The following is a 24,548-nucleotide window of genomic DNA, read 5'->3' as shown; positions in this document are numbered from 1 at the left end:
ACGAGTTTAACCTACGCGTTCGACGAGCTGACGTACAAAGAGACGGCTGAGTCAGAAAAATCATCGAACGTTTAGGGTAGAAAATGCGTATTACAGCATACGACAACTTCTGTATAATCCTTTTCGAGTCTATAGCTTTCTTAAAAAAGCAGTACGATACCAAGCGTCTTGCTGTATTTATCGCAACATTACGCGATCCGTTTAGATAGACGAGGAAAAGAATCCGATACTCTCGCGTGCTTGATATTTCGATGCGATGCACGGAACCTTAAGGAGAGCGTCGGCGAATATTTTTTCACCGGGTATAGGCGTGTATCCGCGGGAGGCCGCGAAACGATCGATAACTCTTGTTTTAAGAAATTCAAAAGGGTCTTCCTGGAAAACGGCTCAGAAGCTCATTAAACTCGTGCACGCTAGGATTTCCAAGTCGCCACCAGGATCGTCGCCGACATCCTAATTCTACGCTACTTCCGCGAGTCCGAGCTGCTATACGTGCGCTAACACGACGCTACCACGAAATTCGCGCAGGCCGTTCTTTTTCCCTTAAAATTACAAATTTCAACTTGCCAACTCTCGTACCTTTTCAAAGCTGTATTACGGCTATTCTGTACGTGAAGAGAAAGCATTCGGAGAGGAAGTAGGTACGGGAGAGAGAGAGAGAGAGAGAGAAGAAGAAGAATTCAGAGTCTCTTTGAAACTTTCCACGCAAACGGGAAAGGAAAAAAAAAAGAAATGGTTACTCACATCCGTTTCGACCTCGTACAATTGACTGCAGCCTGGAGAATACCAACTTCTCTGAATGATTTTATCAACCATACACACAACTAAATTAAATAAAAATCTTCCGTGAGGCGAAATTTCGTTAACCCCGTCACCAAGAACTTCAACGCTGCCGACGAGAAATTCTTGCTGAGCATAGTAACAGGTGTCTGATAGGTATTCGTCGGGCCCGTGAACAAATAGCCACCTTCTTCGATACTGCAGACTAATACCAGTCTTAGAAGCATTCGATCAAGCATAGACAACGATACTTATGAAACGTTCTTTTATTCAAACTCGTACGAACGAACAGAAGGATGGCACGAAGGATAGAACTATCAAAGATTATCCGCACTTCATATCCCGAGATATCATTTCATCCACAATCCAAACGAAGCACACGATCGTCACTTGTCGCGATTTTCCCGCGAGAATCTTTGGAAGGTGCTCGCTTGTTCACGGGCGTTCATCACTGATCATCACTGATCCCTGCCTAACGATCCGATCAAACACCTCTACTTATCCCTCGACAATTGCTCGATGCTTTTTCCACTACATACATATGTACGTGTATATCATTTTCAACTTTCTTCCTCTAATTTATATCGTATATACATAACGGTATAACGATATATAGATTCACTGATCGATAAGAAATAAACGAATGGCAAGATCACTGATACGATAAGAATAGAAGCGTCGAAGCGGTTGGTGGTGGCGTTGAACGATTCGACTGGACGATCGCGATGATCGATGTATCACTGACCTTAGACCGGAAGTTGCTCCCCTAGCTGACGGACGCGCGGGAACCGAGGCTCATGTCAAGAGTCGTTTAGACGACAACGGGCTACCGGCGAGCGACTTTGCGTGATTGGACCTCGTGATCCTTTGGACTCCTGCCGCGCTCTGTACCGTGGCGGAGCGCGCGTACCTTAGCGGAGCATGCAATGCAGCCTGGAGAATACCAACTTCTCTGAATGATTTTATCAACCATACACACAACTAAATTAAATAAAAATCTTCCGTGAGGCGAAATTTCGTTAACCCCGTCACCAAGAACTTCAACGCTGCCGACGAGAAATTCTTGCTGAGCATAGTAACAGGTGTCTGATAGGTATTCGTCGGGCCCGTGAACAAATAGCCACCTTCTTCGATACTGCAGACTAATACCAGTCTTAGAAGCATTCGATCAAGCATAGACAACGATACTTATGAAACGTTCTTTTATTCAAACTCGTACGAACGAACAGAAGGATGGCACGAAGGATAGAACTATCAAAGATTATCCGCACTTCATATCCCGAGATATCATTTCATCCACAATCCAAACGAAGCACACGATCGTCACTTGTCGCGATTTTCCCGCGAGAATCTTTGGAAGGTGCTCGCTTGTTCACGGGCGTTCATCACTGATCATCACTGATCCCTGCCTAACGATCCGATCAAACACCTCTACTTATCCCTCGACAATTGCTCGATGCTTTTTCCACTACATACATATGTACGTGTATATCATTTTCAACTTTCTTCCTCTAATTTATATCGTATATACATAACGGTATAACGATATATAGATTCACTGATCGATAAGAAATAAACGAATGGCAAGATCACTGATACGATAAGAATAGAAGCGTCGAAGCGGTTGGTGGTGGCGTTGAACGATTCGACTGGACGATCGCGATGATCGATGTATCACTGACCTTAGACCGGAAGTTGCTCCCCTAGCTGACGGACGCGCGGGAACCGAGGCTCATGTCAAGAGTCGTTTAGACGACAACGGGCTACCGGCGAGCGACTTTGCGTGATTGGACCTCGTGATCCTTTGGACTCCTGCCGCGCTCTGTACCGTGGCGGAGCGCGCGTACCTTAGCGGAGCATGCAACGACGCCGACGCCGACGCCGACGCCGATGCCGACGCCGACGCCGACGACAGGAGGCCACGGTGCACCTGCGCCTTGACTCCTCTCGTCCTCCTAGCCGAGTGGCCCAAGCCCGTTTCAAGCGGATCGAGCACCTCGGCTCGCCCTTTGCCCTTCGCCGCGCCGTGTTTCAACCATTCACGCCAAAGCAACTCGTCCTCTTCCTTTTACAATGAATTCTTCGCCGTGAAAGCATAACGTACGAGTCTGCGACTCGCACACTGTGCACGATGGGCATGGTCAACGCGACCAAAATGTCCGTTCACTGTGTCTCGCAATTCCTCCCAGCGAAATTATTTATTCCGCTCTTTTAATTCCTGTAGCGCAAGCTTTCTTTCTACGACTTAAGCTGCTTTCCGTTAGTTCTGACACCAGTTAAAAACAATCGAGTTAATCGCGTGCAAATGTGCACGCGCGCCTGGCAAATTTAAATGTAGAATAATGTACAAATTCGAGAGTACGCGAAGTTATACCTACAAAGTAACAAGTACATTTAGAAAAGCAGCTTCTACTTACGTTATGTTCTTTCAATTTTATTCGTACAACAGATCGAAATATGTACCTACGAAACGAGTGGGAATTTCTTCAATTTCGACGGTATGAACTTCTTGCTTCGTGGCACTTAGTTGGCCCGTTAATAGTTTCCACGAATTAGGTATAGATCCCGTAACAAGAATTCTTTTAATCTGATAAGGATCGCGATTATGCTTAATTTACGCATTTTAATAAACTGCATAGGCTGTCGTTCTAAATCGACCAGAATTACCGAACGACGTATGTATGTGACGTTGCGAAGGTAGAATGCATTTATAAGGTGTTCGTATTTGCTAAAAATAACTCGTTCGTTCTGATATATTTATTTATATATTATCTTTTCGAAAAATCAAGAATTTAAAGGAAAGATCGGACCGATCTCGTTCGCCAGGTGCTGTAATTGGCAGCGTTGGCTAGAGATTGCTCATTAATGGCATTCTGTTGGGTGGCTGCGGTAAGGCAGCAGAATTTTGGTTTGCATTATAATGCTCGAAGTGGCTTTTGTTCGCCCCAGACATTGTGGATGGAAGAGCTGGTTTTGGTTGAGGCTGGGGAATGGGGACGGATAAGAGGCCTAAAAGATTAGTTCTAACTCATTCTGCCGGGTTTCTACGATACTTTAAACGACCAGGATCTCCTGATTCTTCGTACCTTTCGGCCATTATCATAAACATCCATTTTAAAAATACCATTTATCGTTTCTGCTGTTCCCATCTATAAAACTGACAAACAAATCTTTTAATCTCACTTTTTATATTCCAGCCTGGGAAACAAAAGCGGAAAATTTTAGAGCTTACAGTCTCAAAAGCCCGGAGAATAAATTGCCGCAACAAACGACGGTGCTTACAATTGCGCCGTTCTGCTCGAATTCCCAGAAAACTGACGTTATTATATGAGAACGTTTCCAGTCAAAGTAAATATACATCGAGAACTTGCTCCGTTCCTTGCATACGTTCTTGTTGCTTGTCCATTCACAAATGGGATCACCCACCTATACGACGTAAAAGCTATTCTATCGTTAGTTCCGTAACTAATCCCACGTCAGCCACGTCAGTTACCTATACGAAGCGGCGCGAAGCAAGTATCACCGCTGTTTCCTTGATAATTTAGCCAAGTTAGTTATCTAACAAGAATCATAGTTGGCGAAATCAAAAGACGGTTAATCAATATAGAGATTCGTCGAATTCGACGAATATCGGATATCGAATATGAATATTCAATATTATTTAACCTTAGAGCCTTGGAGCGTGAAATTCTCGTTTGTCGGATGTTTCGTGTTTGATTATCGACTATTAAGCAAATATGTACAATAATACGGTAAAATATTAACTACGGTGAAATGTGAAATATTTTATCATAGAGGGAAAAAACTGAGTATTGCAGATTCTGCAAATATTTGTGTTGAAAGGATATCGAATAACGTTTGTGGTCTAAAGTTAACTTTCAACGTCGCTTCGAAACGTTGATTTCTTGATAACGGTTGCGCCATTGAGACACCCTACAATCTTTTAAGCGCGTCCTTTTAGTATCGCAATTTGAATAACAAAGTTCTCTCACAATACAAGTTTCCTTACGTTTTGCATAAGTCTGCTAGGAAGTATGATCTCCGGACAACTGATAATATTTTCCAACTCGCGATGTTTGCGTTACGTTTCCCCGGATGATGGGGTTGTTTAAAAAAATGTCACGCAATGCTCGGGAAAAAACATTTATTCAAAGACACGTGACTTGCGACGAAACTTGGAAATTACGTTGGACGGTCGAGTGGAATGTTTAAAGCGTGGCGGAAATATTTATTCGAGTCGTTATCGAATCGTTATCGCGATCGACGCGCCGATTCGTCGAAGAGCGAAAAAATTTAATAAAAATGAACGAATGCAAAAGATGAAACGCGAGAGACAAAGGACCGACGCGGTAACGAGATATCGTGGACCAGTGGCTACGAATGTTTCAATGTCGATCGTAGAACGCATTACGATGAAAAGGAAAGGAAAATAAATACATCCTCGCTGCCAAATTATCGTTCGGTTTGCATTCGTTGAATGGTTTGCGGATCCTCTAGTCAAGGTCCATTCAATTCTCTCGGGTTGCCCGCTTCCCGTTGCGGGTTTTTCAATCGATGCGTTTCATCCACATCCCCCGAGCAAATTAGTTTAGATTTAACGATGACGTTGTCTGAAACGCGCTGCTGTTTGTTCCGAATAATTCAATACCGAAGCTTCATTAATCATGTCTACGTAGTTTCCAACCGCCGTAAATTCCATGTACGTGTGAAAAACGAATTCCATTGTTCAACATTTCCAATCGTCTCGATGAAAATCGTCTTCGCTATGTGAAATTGTGTGGTTGCGAAACTACTAGTCGACCACTTATATCGTAGAAACCTCTTATCCTATATCTTATATGTTGTAGGAAAATTTCTGAAATTTCATTAACGCTGAGTAATAAGACGTTTTGAAGTTTGAAACAAGTCTGCAAATAGGTATGGACGTTGCAAGATATTTAATACGAGCATGTACCTCACAAAGAACGCAAAAGAATTTAAATAGTTGGACTTCGACTTGTTATACGCTTAAAATGATATATTTTATGTTCTGCGTGTGTACCAACGTTTTTACCGCGTGTAACAAGTATTGTAATTTCTATAGATATTTTCAGATTCACCTGAACCGTCACTAAAATGCAATATCGATAGTCGTGTCTCGTTACATCGATAATGAAATTTCAACGTGTTTTATATAACGTTATACAGGTTCGTAAAAAATTCCTATGGCCGGCGTTCGAATGAAACAAAAGAGAAAGATATGGAAACCTTACAATTCTCGTTGAATTTGCAATTGTTCTCTGATTCTAAAATTCCTGGAAAAGATATAGAATTATTACGCTCGGGGGAGATTAATTATTACGCTCGGTATATTTATTATTTAATTAACATAAAATTTTCCCTTCCGATCGACAGCACCACGAACAGGATATTTCGATCGCTTGCTCGTCAATTTTCCGTTTCTTCGCGAACTTGCTCCCATAGCGGAAGTTACGCGTATCCGGTGCCATCTCCGCGAACCACTTAGCAGTCAACGCTACCAACAGCAAACCTCGTTCGTAAGCCTCGTGATCGTGTTTCCTTCTTAATTAACTGGATCGTCGGCATGCGCGAACTATGTCGCGACGTGTTATCACTAAAAATATCCGAACGAATTAAAACACATCGGACATCGATGGAATAATAATCTCGATCGCAACCTCGTTCCTGCATTTATCGATTTATTTGTTCGAAACGGTGTAACTATCAGCGAGTAAAGTATAACACGTATACCAAAAAAATCAAAATCAAATGTATCTGAAAGAAAATACATGACGCGGGAGGAAAAAACAAGCTTTTGTCCATACCTGTACACGCTCTGTCTGGCTGAAAAATAACGAAATTTTTTTTTTCAATTGTACAAACGCCATCTACAGATCGTTCTTGCGCGTGGTTATGTTTACGTGTACAATTCCATTACAGCAGACGTATTCAGATATAAGTTATAACGATCAAAGCGACGCTATCTTACGATGTACGTGTGTTTGCAATGGTACACAGTAGCGATTTCTCTCGATGCATCTATTTATTTTAGCGCGATTCAACGCGAACTTTTGAGACGGAATGAACAAGTTTTGCCTATATGATCGGTGTTTCGATCGTTATTTCGTTAAAGATCGTTCGATCGCTGAAACACGTGCCGTTGTATCGGATCAGTAGAAAGGAAAAACGACAAATTGGTCGTTTGGACGAATCTAACGGTTGTAGTATTAATCGTTCCTTTTGTCTGTCATTTGTTATTTCTTCTTAACCGTCTCGGTTTTTATTTATCGATGCAATGCACTCGTCCGACCGGCGCGATATTCCATCCAAGAGAATGAACCATGCCAACGAAGATAAATTATGCAACGAGCTTCTGAACGGTGCTCTGTTATTCTATAATGTATCCACGTTCATCGTGTAATAATTTGCGGCACGTTACTTGCAACTTGCAACGGAAAGAAGTTTCCTCGTTAAAACTAACAAAGAACACCCAGACGGACAGCAATTATGTCGCGTCTATTAAATGACCGTTTAATTGTAATACAATTTTCACGGTGTCTTCGATGCTCCTCGCTTAATTGCCGGACACTGTGCCTTTTTTAATTTTGTCAGACTACGGACAATGTCCGATACGTTTTAAACTCTGCGAGCTCGTCGCGAGAACTTACAACGTTCAGATCTACTCGCGAAGAACTTCCTTTTCAAACCGTTGAATAGGATTCCCTTCACCGGCCGCGAACTCAGAACAAAGGCCAGATCTTCCTGCGCAACTTGCCATCGAGAAAATTTATTCTCTCTCTATACACGTGTTACCCGAAGAATATAATTTCTACGAATACGACGTGCAGCCCGGTATTTTTTCAAAATATCTACGTGGGATAAAAAAATAAAGGGAGAAGTTGATTCTCCGAGCACGTTATGAGAAATCGATGCTTAACGAAGTCGGTTCGTTACAATAATTAACTTCATTGGAAAAGTCAATAATCGACGCACAAGGTACTCCAATTACGCACGCACTGTTAAAATCGAGGAAGCGATGTTCGATTAAATCACGAAGCAAAATTTATCATATCGTATAAATACGTTTTAATAAGTTCCTTAGTTACTACGGTGTTGTATAGCGGTGATCGATTATTTACCATGTAATTTTCTAATACAAGCCGCGTTAATATTTAACGATCTCTATCTCGCTAATTAGTACCACTTATCAAGCTGCATTATCTATCTCTTCGTTGTACCTCCCTAGTCAGCTCGCCCCAACGATACCAAAATATAACAAATTACTTTCGTAATATGATAAACTGGCGTAACATACGCGCGCAGATTTTCTATGCCGGGTATTTAAAAATTTTCGCCAGCCACGGCACAGCGAAAGAGCGTGGACGCGAAGCACGACAAAGGCTAATTAAAACGCAGAATCGTTGGCGTTTAAACGTCGATCTGGCCGCTTTAAGAGACCTGGTTCGCGCCCCTTTGTCACGGGCAGAAGTCCTTGAAAAGTATCATCCCCTGGTTGGAGGGGCGGCCCTTTGAGGAAGTCGCGAGAATCACCGGGAACGCTGCGTGTAGCCTCGTTTAACCGACGTCTTTGTCTATGGAGAGGGTGAAGGGTTGCGTAACGTGACACTTTGCGCGGTTTTGCACACGCTGCGTGGCCACGCACGCACACAGACGTAGCTGGCGGGCTCTGTCGGTGTACCGCGTGAGCAGCCACCGTCGCCGGGGGTTTGCAGAGGGTGAAGCAACAGCGAGCGCCACCAACTGGGTCAATACTGACGTCCCTGTCCTTCCTTGGTTCCACTCCCTTCGCCTAACTCGCTTCACTTCCATGTTCTTGCCACCCTTGCACCACGTTCGCGTGGCTACGCCAAAGAAAACGGCCGTTCGTGCGTCGACTTCCGGGGATGAAGAGAGAGAGGCGTACGGCGAATCAAACGAACAGGTATAATACTCGTTAGTCGATCCGCTCGAGCTAATTTTCTACTTGGAATGGTCGAACGAGAGTCGTCGTTGGGCAGCAGAAACGTGCAATGGGATGTGTAAGCTAATTCGGTGTTAAGCAACGACAAGCTTCGAGTCTAACTTTTTCTTTTCTGGCACAAGACGAAGAACGGAGATACGGTCGATGGAGGAACCGTGGAACGAGGTGTATAAGTAGATCGAGCTTTAAATAGTAGCGATCTTTGGGTGTAGCTTTTCTTCCTGAAGTTTCTTTCAACGTAACAGATAACGGAACCTCTTAAGATTTAATTAGAAGAAAGTAGGGAGGCGTGGAACGAAGCGTATGCGGTAAATCGAGTGTTAAATAGCGGCAGGTTTCCTTCCAGGACTAAGCATCTCGTTTCTTTAAGGAAATTTGGAATCTGTCGTTCGTGATACATCTGTGAAAATTAATACGCAAAATTGAATCCTCGTTGGCGAAAAATATTTTAAGTCTACGATGGATCGTGAAACTTGCGCGAATTACTATCCGAAATTCAATCTAGATTTTTCAAAGTCGAGGAGGATTTCGAGAAAGTCGGGGATGAATTGTGGATGCACGACTTGCATACTGTCGCATGGAATCCATTCTAGATTTCCAAAGCCTGGCAGGAACTTCAAGAAATTTGAGATCCAAGGTACATTGAATCGCAGCCGTACCGGTTCACCGCAAGACGAACGAGATTGCGATCTTTCGAGGAAACTCGACGAGCTTACGCGACGCGCGGAATTATCGTAGATAATTTGAACAAACATGATTTTACAGGGGAACATTGTACTCTTCTATCGTGAATTTTCGTAAAAACGAGGACACAATTGGTTCAGTTAGGATGGCGATTCGTCGTCATCCAAAGAAACTCGGCAGGAAGAAACGAGAGAGAAGGAACGTATTCCTGGCGAAGATCGAGCGTCGTTTTTCTCTCTATTTGGCAATGCTACAAAATACGAAAGAAACGAGAGAAATTAATCTAACGGCGTTCTTTTGGCGAAATTGTTGTTTCTCTCGTTACACGGGGAACGAAATACGCCGGTTCAACGCGAGCGGCAACAAGATGTTACGCTCTATTTGTAACGTTCGCGTTTTGTTTTAATTAACACGTTATTTCGAGACGCGTTGGCCAGACTGCGTTTTCACACGTCATTGCCCTCTTGTACTTACTAAACGCGATTCATTTTCCTAGACGTTTAACGCCAACTCCTTTTATTTCGTAGCTTGCTTTTCCTAATTTGTCCAGCTTCCTATACCTGCTGCTATTTTCCTTTCTTTTTTCCTGTAAATGTCATTTTCTACTAACAAGCCGGCCGTTTCTCATCGCCCCCTTGTTTCGATTCGAAGAGAGAAATATCGGGAAATAAAAGAAATCGTCGATGCGTCAGTTTTCCAAATTGGATACAACCCGAGGCCGAAGAGCAACAGGGAGCCAGGTAACGAAGAGAAGAGAATTGAATTTCCATTGGGCGAGCGTATAATGCATTGAAAAGCGTGAAAATGAAAGGAACGTATCGTAATGGATAGAAAGTGGTAGCTGAATAATTTACTTGCTCCGTCTTTGAATAAGCCAAGTATGTAGAAGCAAGAATGTACGTGCAAGAGCCAGACAGAAAGGTATAATTGAATATTCTGTTGGAATTGTATTCACCCCTTGACGACGGCTCTTTGTATCTCGTACGGGCCATGCGTTTTTCATCTCCCATAAGAAATATTAACGCGCTTAACAAGTTGACTTTATGCTATCGACTTGTTCGTACAAAAGAATACCACGCTTTCAGCAATCGTATCGAATACAACGAAGAGGAAAACGGACCGTTTATTTCGGAAGCGGTGTAAGTTCAATTTTTGAGAGAAAATTGAGAAAACTAAAAATTTGCACTTTTTATGTATCCAGAATTCACAATTTAAATTTTGAGATATTCGTCTTTTTTTTTTAATCAATTGAAATGTCGTTAATAAATGGAATTGCATAATCGTTTATTTTTCGAAACTGACGCGAGTCATTTTACTGTGATCCGTGTCCTGATCAAACAGTCGACGCGCCAGTAATAATTAAGAACAAATCTATTATAGCGAGTGTAATTCTAACTTGAGCATTTCACTTGTACCTTGCATTTACGGACACGAACGAGTTTAAATATGTAAACTGTTCTGACACTTACCCGATTAAATTTTTCCAATTAAACGCAATAATAATTGCATTTGAAATATTGTTAGACGAACGATAGTTTTACATTTCTTATTAGGTCGTATCGAAGCACAAATCTAAGATCGTAGAGAGCATTATATTTATATTATTGCTATCTCGCTTTCTTTTCTCAATGGATAATCTCTGATATAATAATACAATAACTTTAATTCATTCACTTTTCTTTCATTTATAAATTCTGAATAATTAAAATTTAATGAATTGCACAATTCAGTAATTGTAAAAGTGTAAGTCCATTCGTGACCCTGAGAATATATATCGGCCTGGTTGATTCTCGGAAAAACTATTTGCATAATGAATTTACATTTACATAAATACGTAGGGACACGAACAAACTACAAGGAGACCTTATCAGAGCTTCAAACACTTTGATGTTTCACAACAAAGGAGAATGAACTTACGCCACTTTCAAAATAAATGGACTATATATAAATCGTAGGAAATCTCAGATTGTTAGACTTTTAAATACTCGAATAGCGTCAGGGCGTTATCGAAGTAAACTTTTATCGCAATAGTTATTCAAATAAAATGTTTATTTCATTTGTTAATTATCCTGTTACCTTGCACCAAACGATTTCGATTCGAGTAATTGAATTTGAAAAATAAATTATTTTCTTATTTGTTGCTTCATTTGGAATTTAGATATTTGATATTTACCAGACAAATAATTTTCTCCGTTCCAAAATTATAGATTTCCGATGATACGTATCGTCGGCGATGTTTACACCTACCCGTAATGTTCATATTTTGATGGCCTATTTTAATTATTAATTTTATTCGATTTGTGTTCGGCAGATATATGTATAATAATGTACATAAATAATACCAGTGGCATTCATGTTGTACATTGTAAACATGCTTGATTTCGTTAACAAGTGCTCGTCTTCCATCATCGGGTCCAGTTGAACGACCGTTTTTTCCTTTCTCTACTATAATTAATGGTCATACAATTCTCATGAAATGTTTGAATTGCCAATTGTATCAATAACTTGCGAATATATTCCGAATAATTTGCAATAATTTGAATGTCTATCATATGTGTATACATATATGAGAAGCTTTTTATTTTGCATTATTGTTTGGAATTATCGGTTGAAAGTAATTTATTTCTCCAATAGGATATTCGGATTTATATTTCTGCGTTCATTCTTACCTTCCAATAAACTCTTTTCTTCTTTTATTTCAAGTAATTAGTTATTATGTTTACTTGTTATTTCTATTGCAAATAAAAGGTGCCCAATCTCGACGCGTGATTGAAATAGTACGGGAGACAGCATCGATTAATTGCAAATTAAACCGTGCGTTAAAAAGAAGAATTGTTTTACAAACAATTTTGTATTATCAAGGAAGAAAAGTTATTCGAAATGAAAGCAAAGGTAATCCATGAAAAGAAGACAATAGGAGAAACCTAAAAATGTATATACCATTGCCTCCTTCCATTAGAAGAAGAGACATTAGATATTTTTACAGTCTCGTTCGTTATTACTATCAACGTTATTAAAAACATGTTTGTGAAAGGTATTTTTAATTTAACGAGGGTGGTCATTACGTGCATATTTCTGTGATTTTAATTATAGAATATATTATACGAATAATAATAACTACTGCAAGTTAAATTAGCAGGATGAGTTGCAGCGATTCTTTGTCTTAAAATTGCTCACGGCACTGCGTGTAGTTTCAGTCCCGCGACACCTGTAGTCAAGGGGTTAATGTCATCTGTTGAAATACAGTTAATTGAGAAATTTAATTACCTTGTACTTAAATACGATGACAAAAGTACAATCCATTCGACAGAGGACATTGTTTCATAGAATTTATGTGCGATACTTATCGTGAATTCCTGGCAATCTAATTTTTACCAAGGTTGCGAACTAATAACGAGAAGAAACAAGTTTCGTTAAAAACGTAAACTGCGAATGTAGAACAAACCTAACGCGAATTACTGGCAATTTTTCGTTAGCTTGGTGATTGGAATATTTATTTCTCCGCTATTGTACCAGCTGGATCGTGCGATAAATCGATAATCACGATGATGCGAGTCGAGATTTTGTGAATGAGAATCCGGTCGCGTATTTCGACTCTTCGAAATATCATCACCTTGGTTTTAATTCAGTTGTAACTTCTACCCGAGGAAAATTGTATGAATGAAATTTGTATATCAATGTTTCATCAAAAATATCGATGGACCGATTTACGCCACTACGATTCACGTGCACCGTCCACGTATAAGCGTAGTATTTAAAGCTCACTGCAGCTTCGTGAAAACGATTGAAGAACCAATGGATATTTGTAGCGTCGATAACTGTGAACGTGAACCAAGGACACGGTATAATTGATTACCGCAGCATCCGGTTTTTGAGCACGATCGTCCAGGTAAATGGAAATAAGAACGATTCGAAGAGAGCGACAAATCTGGAAGGATTCGTGGCACGTTCGAGCCGCTCATTAACGCGTTTACAAATATAGAGGATTGCATTTACATGGAAACGGGATTGTTAATTACCAGGCTGCTTCTAATTCGGTTAAATCGTCGTAATTTACTCTTTCAGCTTTATTTTCTAGCTTATCAGAATGACCCCTGAAAACCTACTTTTATCAGGATTCGCGTTAAATTCGGGTCGCATACACAACATACACGTCGCGTATGTAGGTGCGTCGCGTCGAACGAGAAGAAGCGAAATTTCATTTGAGAAAAAAACTGAAGATCGATGAATAAAATGGGAAAAAAAGGAAGGGAGCTAGCGAAATATGCGATCCGAGGCAACGCGCGGCAATATCGCAATCAAATGCAAATAACGCGAGATACTGGAACGAGCTTCGGCAATTGTCTTGCCTCGTCGACTCGGAGAACGCAGAAAGCGCGAGGGCCGATCGATCTTTCGCGAATGTGAGTTCACGCGAAGGAAATATTCGCGAATGTACGAGGCATCGATCGAAGTTTAAACGCCGAGTGGAAAGCGTAACTTGCTGCTGGAACTCACGGACGCCGCAGCCACTTCTCCGAGAAGGTCTTAATTATAACTTGGTGTCATTTTTATCGCAATTAATCTTGGTCCTAACATGCTTGCGTGTCTGCAACGCATCAAACACGCATCCACTACTCTTGCCACGTTAATTATAGCTGGCCAACTAGGAGTTCGTTAAACTACCTGCTATCACGGTAGTTTACTCTTTTTCTTGTCACTTATTCGCGCGTTCACGGATGCTATCAACATCTATCGATCGGATCTCATCAATTTGCAATTAGCTTGACAAATGTAAAGCTTTTTCTTTGGAATTCGTGTTCGACGAATCAACGTCGACCGTTAAATTCTACAAACCGATAGTTATCTATGCTAAAAAAGAAGCCACCTTTCGTAGTATTAAGGGTTGTATGATAATAAAATACGCGATGAAGATATTAGAATCTTGTTAGTCGCGAATCGTACCTTTTTCTAAGCATCTACGATCGAAAAGACTGACGCAGAAGTTAATGAATATATTAAAGAGCGTAACTTGTGAAATTAAAGATGCACGATTTCTACGCCCATCTCGATAAAAATCACCATTAATTTAAACAAAAATTACGTGCTTCTGGTAACCGCGAAATCGACAAATCTAAATCCTATGATTTCCATAGGTGTTGCACTCTTGTCAAGTTGTAATTTAAAATAATTGTCAGTGAGCCTAGTTTGAGTCTAATTTGCATCTAATTGGAGTCTTTGGTGATCGCTGTAGTTTATTCAACTTCGTGTAATAATTAAGGAAAGCAGGTCAAGGAAAGATTTAGAGGAAAATAAGGAGCGATGAGACACCAGATGGCTATCAAATAACACGTAATTTTAACGCATCTAATTGCGAGTTGGACGACGTGTTACACGGTATCAAACAGTTTATCCTGAGCAACACAGGCTTCCACTTGCCGTAAAGTGGAGCGCGGCCACTTAACGAGTCGAAAGCTGTGCTTTCGCGGCTGCTTTGAATACCAACACGCTGTGTCAGCAGGCAAATCGATGCCTCGTACGGTGAAAAATAAAGACGTGGAACGTGATGCACCCTGGTAAACCGTGATTTCTCGAAAAACGAAGCCACACAGTTCGCAACCGCCGCATTCATCTTTCTCCCCATCGGCGATTCGAGTGTCACACCGCGCACCAAATCTCATACAAATTGAAGAAGAAAAAGCATCTCGGACCAGTTGTTTTCGACAGCCGGCGAATACGTTTGTTTCTCTCTGCTTTAAACCTAGCTAAATATTCGATTACTTCGTCCGTAGATGTCTACGAACGTTACGTTCATATCGTCGAATTCTTATAAAATGTCAAGAACACCAGAGAAATTGGAAACGCTTTACAGATTCTGGGGGAACGATGAATTTTCTGACGAAACTTCGCACCGCAAGGTTAAAATTTAAAAGGAGTTTAGAAATTTCGGAGACCGTGGAATTTTCTTGGAAAGAAGGCAGCACGATTTTAGGAACGCAGGAGTTTTTGGAGAATTTTGGAGAATTTAAAGAGAAGTAATTGGAAAAATTAAACGCTGGAAACTAGCAATGACATGTCTAGATCTTCTCGGCGCTAAAATTCGAAGTTTCTATGTGTGACGAAAGGTGATAACCTTTTAATAGCGCGAGATAACGAGTTTCGAGCAGTTAGTTTCTCGTAGATTTCGCAGATGAGGTAGCCTAAAGAAATGCTTAATGATTTTAAACGAATGACGATTAAGATCGGTAATTTGGTGAAAAATTTTGATGCTCCCGTGCAATTGTTCGTAGATAGCGAACGCTCGATTAACCTGGAGATTGGTTGGCAAAGAGGAAGTAATTTTGCTGTCCATTTTCGTGCTGATAAATAGCAGCTGTTCGTAGCGCATTAACGAAATGGCTGACATTTTCTTGCGTTCGACGCGTCCCATACGCTTTGCAAACTCCATTTTACACGCACGGATTTACTAGTATTCTGTTTTGCTTTATCCTGCGAGCACGAAATCCCATCAGAGTCGTAGTTGGAAAGTTTCCATACACGTCCCATCGATGAAACTTACTTTAAAATTAGTAATTGGTTGTGAAAGCGTATGCGTATTTTCCGGAATAATTTATTCCGCATTCTAGAATCATCGTCATCTGTATTCGTCTACCGTGAATAACTTGTATCGATCAAACAAAGAATCTAGGAAAGAATATACAAATACGTAAGAAGATGAAAAGAAAGAACTTATCCATCGAACTGGGAAAGTAGCATAGAAATATATTTTCTCGCGAGAACTTTTCTGGATCATATTTAAGAAATTCCAAACTCCAAGTTACCTTTTCCCCTTCCTCCTTTTCCTCCTCCGCCGCCCACAAAACGCACACAGAGTGGCACTTTATGAAGATATTCGAACGTACGACCGTGCGTTCGAACCGACAAAATTTTGTTAATCTTAAACGTAATCGAAGGACGAAGCGGTAACAGAGACGAAGAAAAATGTTCGTGTCGTAAATATCCTTTCGAGTATTTGATACTCCGATTTCACACTTCCGCAGCGTGAACGTTCCAGCAAATACTATCCCTTTTGTTTTTCTATCCTGTGTTTCGAGTCGATGGAACTTCCGTTATTAATATAGCTGGCGGCTGAAAACGATACGCTCGCTCTGTTTAAAATCAATCTTACTTAATTACTGGCCGTTCCCACTCGACGGTTATAACTACGCGAATGATATCACACGATAAAACACGAGCAAAGCTTTCCGCTTAATTAGCTGCAACGCAGTGACTGCGAAATATTCCATTAGATATTATTCGCGACGAGAATCTTCAATTCTACGTTTTTGTCTTTTTTGGAGGGGTTCGACGTTAGTTCGTTTTGTTCGTAAAATTTCAACCCGCTGTAATTTTCCCGATCGTGGATGATTACCAAGTCGACGGTGGAGAATAATTGCCACGTGGAAATTTCTCGTCGATCGGTGTCGATTGATCGATCGTCGAATATTTTGAACGTGGTTCTATGTCAATAACGTCCATCGGATGTCTCGTACGATGACGTATTACCAGCAACGATGCCAGTCACCGTATCTTCTCCTTTTCGTTGTCACAGTTACAGGCTTCGGTTGAACGTAGTCTGAAATGTAACAGGATTGCCGATATCCTATCTGTTAGTTCGAACGTAGATCGCAGAAATGTGGAAATCGTTCATTTTATTGAAAATATGATCTTTCAACGTCGACACAACATCGTTGGCAATGATCGACCAACGAACGTGTATCTAGCTATTTACTGTAATTTCATTCGTTTCATACAAGTCTGGAAGTATTATTTTTCGCGTTCTCCTCTCACTGATCGAATTCTACGTGTATCTCGATTTTCATTTTTCCCTCGATACGTGCACTTGTGTATATATTAACACTTTGACTGTTACTCCGAAATCGCTTGTTTCGCTGAAGACGCCACGGGAGTATTTTTATTATTCGAAGCATATAATGGCAAAATAATAACAAATTGACGATGTAAGACAACATTCTTCCCCAATGGACCGTTTATCTTATCGGTGGTCACGGGTGGCGCCTTGGTAACAATTGATAGCGACGTATTATAACAAGGCTTCGTTTATTTCAACAAACCATTCGCATTCGTTGTTTCGTCGTACGCAAAACGTGCGGAATATATCGTTGAAACGTATAGAAGATATTAGTAAACGGTATTTGCTCATTCTGTGTATAACAGTAAGGTATGTGCACACTTCTAACTTCAATTATACGATTATAAAGCAGCATTTACGATTATTTTCTAAGCTGTGTTTATAATAATATTCGTAGATCACCCCTCAAAAATATGGATGCAAACACAGTGCACCGTTAGATGCAAGATTCCTTCTCATTTTTTATTTTATTAATGTTCCAATAAAAATGTTCAATTGTTCAATGGGGCACTTTTTGTTTCAACGTATCTTCTATTTATCGGTTATATTCGAAATGACCAAACTGTCAATTTTCATACAATTTTTACAATTGTAAGAAGTTCAAGGGCTCCGGTCACCAATGACCACCGTGGCAGTCAAAGTGTTAACTCACCACGAAGCAGACAGATTATGGTAAATTCGAGGAAGCGGCGAAAAACGGCGGAAAATTGGCCGACGAGAGAAAATTATCGTTGAATGGAAATGAACAAAGTTAAGACGATGCGTAATCATTCAACGTCTTCAACGTTCCGCTTTTTTTTCATCGAGAGAAGATCGTCCTATTTCAACCAACAGGAGAGTTTACGCGGGTCTATATCGATATTCGAGCAGATTCTCTGCAACGTGAAACGAAAATGGTTGAATTTTATGACACACGAATGCACGTCTATGCCTGTTTTTGCTACCCTCTCGAACATTTGTTCCACTGTTTATCCTGGCTTCGAATGACCAGTTTTCTATTTTCTATCGAACGAAACGACGCGACGCGATGGTTACACAGTTACCGATGGCGCTGCATAATTCAAGAAACGTACGCTGAAAGCACAATATCGAGCGACGAATGTGCCGTTCCCTCTTTGACTTTCGTTTCACGTGGCCACGTTATGGAGCTTCTCCGCGATCCTATGCCACAAAGTAAGTTTACGGATAAGCGCGTAATCAAGTTACTAGAAATATACCGAAGAAATGTTTTCGTATATGCTTCAGCAACTTGTCCCTTTGATTTTCCTTCATATCGGATGATTCTTATAAAAACTTCCCTTGCATGGCTGACGATATCGTTGAACATTCTACTTGAAAGGATAAAGCATTGCTATGCAGAGTAAAATATCTGTATCTCTATCTTTATCGAATATTAGGATAATTAATAATTAAACTTAAACTCGTTTCAAAACATGAAATTGTATTTGAACCTTACATTTTAACCTTGTTTTTTGGCTTACAAGATTTCTTAATGGTAGAAATACAGAATTGGATGGAAAGTGGTTGGAAGCAACAGCGTATCGTGTTAGAATATTACCAATCCTTTGATGACATCTATGACCTCCGGCGACCTACGAACCCAGTCGTTATTTTTGCTTTAACAAACTGAAGTCTAATCCTCCGAATGGTATCTATAAATAAAAATTCATTCCAAAAGAATGAAAGAATCCAACGTAATCGAGCAGAATAGCTTATTACTTTATTTTGAACGGGGAACCTAATCGTCGATTCAGCCACCAATTAATCCACTCGATAATGCATTTCGGGAAGCTAGCAGGCAGGGAACATCAGGATCTCATTTAGTTGGATTAATAATTTCATTTCTGTCCGGCGGAAGCGAGCTGAAGTATTTAAAAACTCGCGTCTTCTTTCCCGGTTCTACGTCGTTCTTCTTCTCTAATACGATTCGTAGTGATCGAGACAGCGAGGAAAATATCACGTTTATAAGGAAGACGGACAGGAAAAGATATAATACCTAAATAAAGAAACGCGCGAAGCGAGAGAAAGAGGATAAAAGACCTGCTCGACTATGCGCATTATCTTTCGATCGTCGAAAGGGTTGAGACAGAGAGGGAAAGGGAGGCGGATCTTTTATTCGGCGATTTTCAGAGTTTCGGTCCACGACCGCGACGTCGTTCATAAATCTCGCCGAGCAATGCATACCAATGCACGGTGAGCTTTTTATAGAACGATTCACGAATCGCTAGAGACGAATGGCGCGCCGACTCGCGACGAAACCGATTCGTACGGACTCTTGGATCGAGGGAAGAAATCTCCTCTGTTCCCTGTCCTCCTCTTCCTTTTCCCATTTTCTCAATCCCTCTTGCTCTCCCTTTTTCTTCCGCTTTACTCATCCGCCTTCTTCCCTTCTTTTTTTACTTCGTTCTTTCTCTAACGCTGTCCCTCTCTTTATCCCCCTTTCGTTCATTTCGTTCCCCCTGTACCACCCACTTTTCCTTTATCGCCGTAGCACTCTCGCCCCCTGCCTCTCTTGCTTTTCCATTTCTTCGGCCGCATCTCTGTGCGAGCAGTTCGCCCGACTCGGCTAGGGGAACTCGAAGACAATATAACACACAAAAGTCTCGCTTGGCTAGTCACTTACGTTTCCTCTTCCTCCCGGACTTGCAGCCGAGAAACTCGCCACCTATTTTCGCTCTTTTCACCCAGCCCCATCCTCCGCTACCCGTTCTTCCGTTCTTCTTCGTCACGCCACCCGGCTCGCACCCCTCCCAAGTATTACGCGCATCCTGTTCGTGATGTAAAGATCCCGACTTCCTCTTTCGCCAACCAGTTGCCTCTTCCTTCAGCCGCTTGTCTTCTTCTTATTCTCCGGTGTTATTTACCGAGATAAACAACCACCGCCTCGATTCGATCGATCATCTTCCAACTCCTTTTAATTTCTCTTCTTTCGTTCCATAGAATCAAACATCAAACGTGTGCGATTGAAGAAAATGGAAAGGTGCGCTTCGTATAGTTGCCGATGGTACCTTGATCGATATACAATGGCTAGCGAAAGTAGTCGAAGATTATCGCAAAAAATTATATATTAAGTTGACAACTGTTTTTTTTTTTTATTTAGTTGTTTACATTCACAATTTGTCCGATTTGGACATTTGGTAGAATTAGGTAGCTAAGTGATTGCGAATTTTGTCGTTACCACCTAATGACATTAGGTGTTTTGTCGCAATCACTTAGTTGCCAACCCAGTACATCACGCGGATTGTACGAAATTTTCTGAAATTTCGTTGGCATCGTAACGGGACGCGACTATCGCCATTGCGACAGTAAAATTGGGAAGCAATCCGAAACTGTAGAACTTGGTACTGAATAGTATTCTTAAACGTACGATTACGCTACGTATCCTCGCTCGATAATGCAACGAATAATTCACCGTTCGAGTTCTCCGGCGATCTTTGCGAGATGCGTGCCTCCGATAAATACCTTACAACTTGCGCGTACATTTTTAAATTCGTTTCAAATTTGACCAGCGCAAACGCCGTAGTTATCTCGTTGTATCTCGCTAACGGGGTTTCAAAATGCTTTATGGAACGTACACGTAAAAAGTGTTTGAAAGCGTTCGAACATTTTCACGTGCGATCGCGTGTATTTCACGCTTTACACCTGTATATCGTACACACGTCTGACTGGTTCGACGATCGAATAGGGGAGATTCGTTATGACTCCCAAGCGGTTATGGCACGACACATAACGACGATACGCTCGTGGCAACAACAGGTGTCGCAAATACATTTTGCGTCTATTATAACAATACGATCATTACCGAGCTAAATATTTACACGCGGCCGTCTTCGTTAACGATGATTATCGCCATTAACGCGCTGTCTAGCTCCCTGTAACATTTGCGGATTAGAGTCCATGGCAAAAACTTCGATTCGACGTAATGATCGTGGAACGAAGTCGAGGAAGAATCGCAGAAACATGCATTATTCGTGCTCGCGAAAGAGCGTGGACAGACGGCGGCCGACCAACTTGGAAAATATAAATATTTATATCGATCGTTGGTTGAGTAGAACTCGTGCATTTGAATATGCAAAATATTTGTTCTATGTGTTCGACGTTTTAGCAACATCGTGAAAGCTGTTCCGCGAGTGTGCAATTGAAAGCAACGTCAACGGTGTATTCTTTGAATGCGAATTCACTGTGAAATACGTTAGATTGTTGCATAAGAACGCAGTTAACGCGTGTTTCGTTAAGAAAACAACTCGATGAAAAGGTTTGCCCGGTTTTTTCATTAATTTGCATAACTTTCTGAAACTGTGACATTGCCTCGTGTTCCGGGGCCAGTAATATTTTAATCGCTGAAAGACAGCTGGACAAATTCGCAAGTTTGCGTTTCGAAATTATATTTACTAAGATATTAAGTAACATCTGTTATTGCTTGCGTAGTTTCTATGAACAAAGATCAACGACAAATGAAATATTAAGCGGAAGATCTCTTTTAACGCGATCGGGGGTTAAGTTTCTTTAAACCAGGTGCGGTGAACGTTCAATTTTTCTGGCTTAAATTTTCCTACTTATTACGTTATACCGAAAGTGTCTTTCTTTTGCAAAACATGTCTTTTATAGCAATGCATCTTTATACGATGAAGCCTAATCTCTCAAACGTTACGGTCTTTACCTTAATAGAACAAAATGGATCGTACGTAATTCAATAAAATAATATAAAAGAAAAAATAATATACAAAACGAAAGAAACTTTTGCACAATCTAATATTTATTTTTTTATTCTCTTTTCGATACGAACCGATCAAACCGAAATCCGTTTAATCGTAGTCAGAGTCGGTAATTAGAGGCGTTACTTCGAAATACCGAAAATATGCAGCACGTACATGAGTTTCAACGTTCGTTAGATAGTTCTGAAAGCGTCGTTGGTCGATCGTGGCTCGGATTGATGAGACAAACGTGAACGGATTAACTACTACGAGCTGTTCCGATTCGTCTTTAGCACGAACGAATTTCTTTCGGCCGTTTCGTGTATAAAAGTTTTGCATAATCTTCGTGGAAGGTGAGCAGATAAGATACTGGCAAGGATAAGACGATAAAGATTACTCGCAGCTTTTAGGGTGAGATCCTCTCGGGGTGCATTAACGAAGCCCAGTAAAACTGCCCTGCCGTTTCTTCCGAGTAACTTCGATACACGGGATGGAATATAAAACGCGTGAGAGAGCAGTGATTCATAAATAATCAGAGACAAATTGCACGGTGACTTGCGCCCAGACGGCTGGCACAGCAATATAAAAGAGAATATTGGTCGTTTGGTCGTTCGGATTTACTTTGGACTACCTGGAAGCTCGCAGGAAGTCGTAAAAAAATTTGTTCCTTTCGACTATGCAAGTTTCCCTGGAATGGTAAAAAGATTTTTATGGCAATTCTCGATTGCTATTGCCGCGTTATATTAGGAGAAAACCGAGATAGAGTACGATGCAATTATATCAGGGATAAGATTTTTCATCTCATTATCCGCGATATTATGTTTGTATCTCCTGGATATATTTGTCTTGTATTCTGAGAAATTTTTCTCCGCGAAACTTTGCAAAATATGATACGGATCTCGTTATCAAAATTAAGTATCCTTTGCTATGCCTTGCTAAGTTTTCTGAATATCTAGTTGCGCGCTTTCTTATTAAAACTCAACTCTCTTGAGCAATTGTACCAGCTTATGAATATCATAGGCTTGTCGAAGTATTTGATAAGTGAATTTTACAGATCTATTGTTCTATTAGACGAAAAGTTGCATTGTACGTTTGTGAAATCCTAAAAAGAAATCGATGACGAATATCTTATAATTTGTCGATTTACCGACACCATTAGATAATAAATGATTATACAATTTGTATAAAAGAAATGTATTCAGATCTTACCTGAATTTGTATTCAGTGAATCGCTTACTCCTTCAGAAGATAATGTTTTAATCTTAAGAAAGTCTGAACAACGGAGAAATGGAAATTAACGTGAAAATAATGGATCGTGTTGTACACTGTAACCTGATTTTCGCTTCTTAATCGGCTCGCGGCCGAGATAGTCTTGCTGCGAGCTTAACGTTACGTGGAAACTTGCTTTGATGTAATTAAATCCGCGACGAGATACAGAAAACTTACCACGGTTAGGAAATTCACGTATGCTTGCACCGTATCGACTCGTTATTTGTGTTTCGTCCATTACGAGTTTCCATTACCAAGTTTTCATGTTTGATGGGAAAACGCGTTTCCCTTTAACAGCACGCCTTCAGGGCCTGTGCTCTACGATTCATTATAATAATTATCTTCGTAACGATACTACGCGAACGTAAAACGTAACGCGTTATCCGGTTAATTTTCTGCACAATCGTTTCAGTCATGTTGAACGGTTCGATACTTTCAACGTCGAAGGTATCGGCTTGAAGTTTCGTTTACTTGGTTCAACAGAAGAGGAAATTTAATTACAGTGGCTGCCAAAATTTTTTCCATGTCGTTATATTTCTAACGGTATTCGCGCACCAATTAAGCGGGTCGAATATAACAGGTGGTACATTAAGTTTTGCGTCGTTTGGTAGTACTTTCTGTGAAACTGAAGGAAATTTCATATTAATGACAATGAAAATAATCTGACGAACGAAAGTGGGAAGTTTGGTAAATATTGGTAAATATCTAAGCATACGTTTTGTGGTCACTGTATTTAGATTTTTCTTCGGTTTCGTGAAACGTTGAGAGAAATGCAGGGTAGACCCGAGGAAAGAATGAATTGATTGGAAGCGTTTTAAGATAAATAACCGTAAAATCGAGCCATGATTTCTGGATGCTGGACGTACACGACAATACACTCGAGGCGGCCGCGCCGCGTCTCCAAGTTTTAACGCAATAAAAGAAAAGTTAGCAGTGGCTTTGAAGTTAGAAGGCTGGCTCCATAAAGCTGGAGTAAGAGCCCGCGGCGTAACGTTTGCTACCATTTTCTCGTTAACTTTCCGTTTTAATCACGCAGATAATTAGTATCAACGCACGCTGTTCCAATGCTGAGCCACCGAACCTACATTTTCATGTTAAACGAAAAGTTCCCAGCGGGATTTATGCACGGACTTTGCAAAGTCTAATCAAAGTTCAGGTCGCCATATTTATTTCTTCTATCGAAAATTCCTATCTAATTAATATTCGTAAAATTATATTGAAAACGTGGATTTTAGAGACACGGATATCG

General features: G+C 40.7%; 2 protein-coding genes across 4 annotated transcripts in view; one reads left to right on the top strand and one right to left on the bottom strand.

Annotated features, from left to right (window-relative positions):
- Positions 1–1,678, bottom strand: part of LOC100741492 (chondroadherin-like protein) — a 174,458-nt gene extending 172,780 nt beyond the window's left edge. For all 3 annotated transcript variants that reach the window (XM_012381483.3, XM_012381484.3, XM_012381485.3), the window contains exon 1: positions 1,526–1,678. The gene's annotated coding sequence lies outside the window, so the exon portion shown is untranslated. The remainder of the gene's footprint in view (positions 1–1,525) is intronic.
- Positions 1–24,548, top strand: part of LOC100747517 (pre-piRNA 3'-exonuclease trimmer) — a 111,419-nt gene that overhangs the window by 24,537 nt on the left and 62,334 nt on the right. The window lies entirely within an intron of this gene.

Source organism: Bombus impatiens, unplaced genomic scaffold (assembly GCF_000188095.3).
Source record: "Bombus impatiens unplaced genomic scaffold, BIMP_2.2 scf_0133, whole genome shotgun sequence".
NCBI classification, from domain to species: domain Eukaryota; kingdom Metazoa; phylum Arthropoda; class Insecta; order Hymenoptera; family Apidae; genus Bombus; species Bombus impatiens.
This window is presented reverse-complemented; position numbering and strand designations above follow the sequence as displayed.